Source organism: Sceloporus undulatus, chromosome 4, assembly GCF_019175285.1.
Source record: "Sceloporus undulatus isolate JIND9_A2432 ecotype Alabama chromosome 4, SceUnd_v1.1, whole genome shotgun sequence".
In the NCBI taxonomy this organism is placed as follows: domain Eukaryota; kingdom Metazoa; phylum Chordata; class Lepidosauria; order Squamata; family Phrynosomatidae; genus Sceloporus; species Sceloporus undulatus.
In genome coordinates, this window is record NC_056525.1 from 236,250,534 (window position 1) to 236,256,533 (window position 6,000).

Here is a 6,000-nt window from a genome sequence, read left to right on the forward strand (position 1 = left end):
AAATGTGGAGGATGTAAAATGGCATCAGGGCTGTCAAGTTGGCAACTGAAGCTTAAGTCATCAAGGAGCTTTTCTGCTGCCATTACTAATTGTAAATCTAATACTTGAGAAAATTTTGGAGAAGTTCTCCTCTCCCTAAAACATGGGTGGGCAACCTTGGTAGATTCAGAAGCCAATTTTCTGCCCCCATCATCTACTACACAGTGGTAGTGTTGGATCGCTGTCTCTCCTTCAATATGACCCATGGCATAGTTGAGGCAGGGCCTTCAGACTGTGAGCACCCATTGATCAGTATGGATATCATTGTACGCCACCTTGCAACCTTGTGATATAGGAAAGGATGTAGATATCTTAATAAAATAAATATTCATCACAGTGCACATATGGCTACAAATATCAACTAACTGGAGGGAAACGCAAAAATAGAAGTTACTAGGAACACACTCTTTGTGGTGGAGAAAAAAGTTAAACACTTAAGGAAGGCCCTGCAACATATTTTAAAAGTAGGATGGAGCCGTTTGGCCTTTCTTTTTTGCCCCCCCCCCCCAAAAAAAAAGTCAGTCTAAGGAGTTAAGGGACAGAAAAACAACCTGGAGGCACATGTGACCCTAAGGACAAGTCTACACTTTCCCACCTTCTGGTCCTGACAGGGGAAGGCAGAGGGGATGGACTCACCATCTGTTCTGCCCTGTACCCAGCCCTGGAGTAGGGTTGCCATTTGCCCTGGAAAACCTGAAACATCCTGGATTAAAGGGACTAAAAAATGTCCCAGCTGGCTGGGCCAGTTGAAACAGTATATCCTAGATTTCTCCTTCATTGTAAGTCAACAGGTAGGTTAAAATGTGGCAATGGCAATGAAGCAGGAAACTGGGCAAGATGACTGGCACTGGTGGAAGCCTCCTCCCACCTTGCACACTCTGGATGTGACTGCACAGGTGTAGCACCTTATCCTTCCATTCCTCTCTTCCTTTGTCAGGACCAGAAAGTGGGAAAGGAAAGGAGGCAAGCAGAAATGGCCTTGAGTTCAGTGGTGACTGTGTTGGTGGCTTGAGCCCAAGGTTAGGCCGCATGGTGGAACTTTGCTTCCAAACAGCCTTGAGAGAGTAAAAGGGAGTTGCTTGGAATCCTCCCTTTCTTCACACCAGCTGGTGGGAGAATGAGGAAAAAAAGAGCTCTTAGCTTGCTACTGAGGTTGGAACATAATGGTAGAAAAAGTGCAATGATTAATGTGTTGAATTTGCATAACTGGAATGCAAATTAATTATATGCATAATTATAATAATTTGCATAATAAGAAAATTAGGTGCCCAGATATAAGAGGCTAGAATATGAAAGCCCTCTCCTGGAGCTGCCCTGCACCTGTTTTAACAGCAATTGTTGACAATGTGAGAGTTTTGCTCTCATTTCCTACCATCACTGCCTTTCCCACTTCTCCAAGAGAGATTGTAGTCAGCTGCCATTTACCTTACCCATCCAGAATGGCAAAGATCTTTCCTGTTTGTGAGGTGCCTGCTGCCTCATAACTTTAAAGTGTGCTGCTAACAAAATGTTGTTTCAGGTAGTGGGAGTTGACTGAAAATGCTAGTGCCTCCATGGTGATCTATCCTGCCTCCGCAGAACCTCAGTCCAGCATGAATCAATGGGACACATGCAGGAAACACTCCAGTTTCCTGGACCCAGTGAAAGTTAGCAGAGCTTGGAAAGGTTACTGCTTCCAATAAGAAGTCACAGAATCCCTCAGTGGAGATGGGTACAGAAGTAACTTTTCCAAACCCTTATATTTGGTGAAACGGTTTCCCTCTACCCAGTGCATTTTTTAAGAGGACATTTGTTAGGCAGCAATAATTTTTAGCCAGTCTTTTGAAGAGAAGCTGCCAGTTTAGTTTTGAAGCATACTTGGAAAGCTTCTCTCTGTGTGTACATGCATAAATATAGTGGGACCTTGTTATACCATTGGGGTTTGGTTCCAGGATCCCCTGTAGATACCAAAAATCCCTGGATGCTCAAGTCCCTTTAAATATAATGGCAAAATGATGTCTCTTATATAAAATGGGAAATCAATGTTTGCTATTTGGAATTTATAATTGTTTTTTTAATATTTTCAATCTGTGAATGCTTGAATCTGTGGATAAAAAGGTCTATAGGTAAGAAGGGCTTTTTCACACATCAAATTAACAGGCCACATAGTCCCAGAACATTATTCTGGATGACATAAAAAACATGGCTAATGTTCTCACCACATGCTTATCTCAGAAATGTAGTGTGAGGGCTGCAATGATACAAGTATGAGGACTTATAAAACCCAAGGAAATAACTGGAAATTGAAACAATAGAGAAGGAGACAAGAGCAAGAAAACATCAGATCCTGATGGGCCTTAAGGTAACTAAAGAAAGTGCTTGCTGAAACAAAGCTGTCAAGTGACAGGCCAATGACAGGGTTAAATGCACCTCTCTTGGGAAACTAGTCTATCATCTGCCCTCACAACTGAAAAGGCTTTCACTCTCTTTCTCCTATCAACCCAACATCTGTCAATGGTGGGATGACAAGATGCCAATTTGTTCCTACCACCTGCCTGTTCTATCCATTATTTCTCTAGAAAATGTAACACCATTTCTTTCGTTAGATCAGAGTGACTGACTAACAGATAAAGTCCCTGAAGCAATTTCACCTCTAGGCCTTTGCCTAGCCACATCCCAAGTGGCCCTAACAAATTTTAATCAAGGTGTGAAGAGATAGCCCCATACAAAAATGTCACATAAATCTCTGTGTGTGGAGTTATGCATACACAGCCTTTATGTTGGATGGCAGAGGGTCACAAATAGAAGTATACCTCAATGAGCAGATGAATGCATAACTGTACATGTCACTTGCATAGTGCACAGGTACATCACTAGTGCATGAATGCATGTTTCATGTATATGCACCAAAAAAGTATGCATACCTATATGCACAATGACATTGCATGTACAATTCTAATCCACAAACCTGAATGGAATACAGATGTTCTAAATCAGACAAAAATGCCCAGCCACTTCTTTAGTAAGACACCAGCAGGATTCTAACGGAAGTGTATCTCATATTGTTTTCTTTTTTTTCCTACTTGTAATGTTTTTCAGGACTGGAAGCCAAATTTTGTTTACTTTAAGGGTTTCTTCTTTCCTGTTGAAGTTGTCCAGGTGTTTATGGATTTCAGTGGCTTCACTGTGCATTCTGACCTGATAGTTGTTGGCATGGTCCAGAATTTCAGTGTTTTCAAACAGTATTTTATGCCCAGGGTGGTTTATAATGTGTTCTGCTACTGCTGATTTTTCTAGCTGATCCAGTCTACAGTGTCTCTCGTGTTCCTTGATTCATGTTTGAACACTGCTTTTGGTGGGCCCTATGTAGACTTCTCCACAGCCGCATGGTATCTAGTAAAGATGCCAGCCACAGCTGCTGGCAAAACATCAAGAATAAGCTCTTCTAGAACAGCCTCATAGCCCCCCAAAAACCCACAAAAAAACTAAGGATGCTGGCTGTGAAAGCCTCTGACTTCACAATGGTTGTCAATAGGATATTTGCTTTCATCCCCCCTGAAAACCACACATTTTTGCATTTTTTTCCGTTTGCTGTCTCCAGTATCAAAAAGTGACTCTAAAGAAAAGTGACTTTAAAGATTGTAACCTTTTGAGGGTATTAAACTAAAGAATGTTTGGTACAAAAGGCACAACAACTCAAGCAGTTGAGGGCAAAAAGGTGCAGACAGGCCGGCAAATGAGCGAGAAATTATTCTCCTCTTCAGGATCTCTGTCTCTGGGTTCCTCCAAAAGTAGGGGATGAATCTGCACTATAGAAATAATGCAGTTTGACACCATTTTAACTGCCACAGCTCTATCCTACAGAATCTTGGGAATTGTAGTTTTGTGAGACACCAGCATTCTTGGGCAGAGAAGGCTAAAGTCTTTGTAAAACTACAATTCCCTGAATAGGATGGCACTATGGCACTTAAAGTGGTAACAAGCTGCATTATTTCTTTCAGGAATTATTTCTGTAGTGTAGAGGCACCCCAGAAGTATCAAGAGGTTTGAGTAATTTTAGTTTTGATTTTTCCTGCATATTGCCAGGTCTGCATCCAAACTCTTTCTTGAAATATCTGTGTTTCTCTCTCTCTCCTCTCCCACTGATCATGTTTCAAATCAAGACTAATGCAACCTTTCAGAAACTGATTTTCACACATTTTCACAGATCCTGGGGGACCTCAACATCCCCTTCACGGCCAACTATAGTCCATCAGGTGCGGCTCGGGAGTTCATGGATACCATGACAGCCATGGGCCTGTCTCAACTGGTCACGGGGCCTACGCATTCTGCAGGTAATACGCTCGATATGGTCTTTTGTACGGACATGGAGACTCCGTGGGCGGAAATAACTAACATCTCCGCCTTGTCATGGACGGACCATTTCCTGGTGGAGGCAAAAATCAAGGCATCCACCCAGATCCCTCCCGGGGGTGGCGGACCTATTAGGATGGTCCACCCTCGAAGGCTGATGGAACCCAAAAGGTTCCAAGAAGCCCTAGAGGGGTATATGGTTGGAAATGACGGCGATTCTGTTGATGCCCTGATTAACATCTGGGACTCTGATCTCTCCAGGGCTATACACAGTATCGCTCCCAAGCGTCCTCTCAGGCCTGCTTCCAAAAAACAGCCCTGGTATACGGAAGATCTCCGGGCAAGGAAGCGGGTGCTGCGACGTCTAGAGTGCGACTGGCGTAGACACCAGCGCTTAGCCGACAAGGCTCTCCTGGACCTTCTATTAGAGGACTACGGAGAGGCGATAGATGCAGCAAAGAATTCGTTCTTTGCTGCACATATCGCGTCCGCGGAGTCACGTCCAGCAGAGCTGTTCAGGGTAGTGAGGGAGCTTACTCAGCTCCCTCCTGCCCTGAACCCTATTTTGGAGCCATCCAAGGCCTGCTGTGACCAATTTAACAACTTCTTCGTGGATAAAACCTCTCGGATAAGGGTTGATCTTGATGCCAGCATTAGAGCAGATACCAGAGTAGAGGTCTCCAGAGCTTCCGTGGACCCGATTGTACTGGATCACTTTGAGTCTGTAAGTACCGAGGATGTGGACAAGATCCTTAGAAGTGTTAGGAAGACAACCATCTCCCTCGATCCCTGTCCCTCATGGCTAGTGGCTCGGGGGGAATGGTAGTAACTTCTCTGTTGCACCGTATTATTAACACATCATTGAGGGATGGGCAATTTCCATCTAGCTTAAAATTGGCCACAGTAAAACCATTGCTAAAAAAGCCCTCCCTCAACCCCTGTTGCACAATAACTATCGGCCAGTATCGCTATTGCCATTTCTGGGGAAGGTGATCGAGAGGGCGGTTACAATCCAACTTCAATCGATCTTGGATGAGACGGATTATCTAGACCCATTTCAAACCGGCTTTCGGGCAGGCTACGGGGTTGAGACTGCCATGGTCTCCTTGATCAATGATCTCCGTCTGGGCATGGACAGGGGTAGCATGTCCCTGTTAGTGCTCTTGGACATCTCAGCGGCTTTCAATACCATTGACCATGGTATCCTTCTGGAGCACCTGGGGGAGTTGGGAATCGGGGGCACTGTGCTCCAGTGGTTCCGTTCCTACCTCTCGGGCAGATTCCAGATGGTGCAGCTGGGGGACGTGTGCTCCGACAAGAGGGCCCTTACATCTGGTGTCCCTCAAGGAGCCATTCTGTCCCCCATGCTCTTCAACATTTACATGAAACCACTGGGAGAGATCATCCGGAGGCATAGGGCGCGGGGTTATCAGTATGCTGATGATACCCAGATAGTCTTCTCTGTGTCTCCAACTGGTGCAGTGACCAAGGATGGCATCTCTCCTCTCGATGCCTGTCTGGAGTCGGTAATGGGCTGGATGAGGGAAAACAGACTCAGTTTGAATCCAGAGAAAACGGAAGTGCTCGTGATAGGTTCTCCAGGCCCGGGGATGGTTATTTCTCCACCTG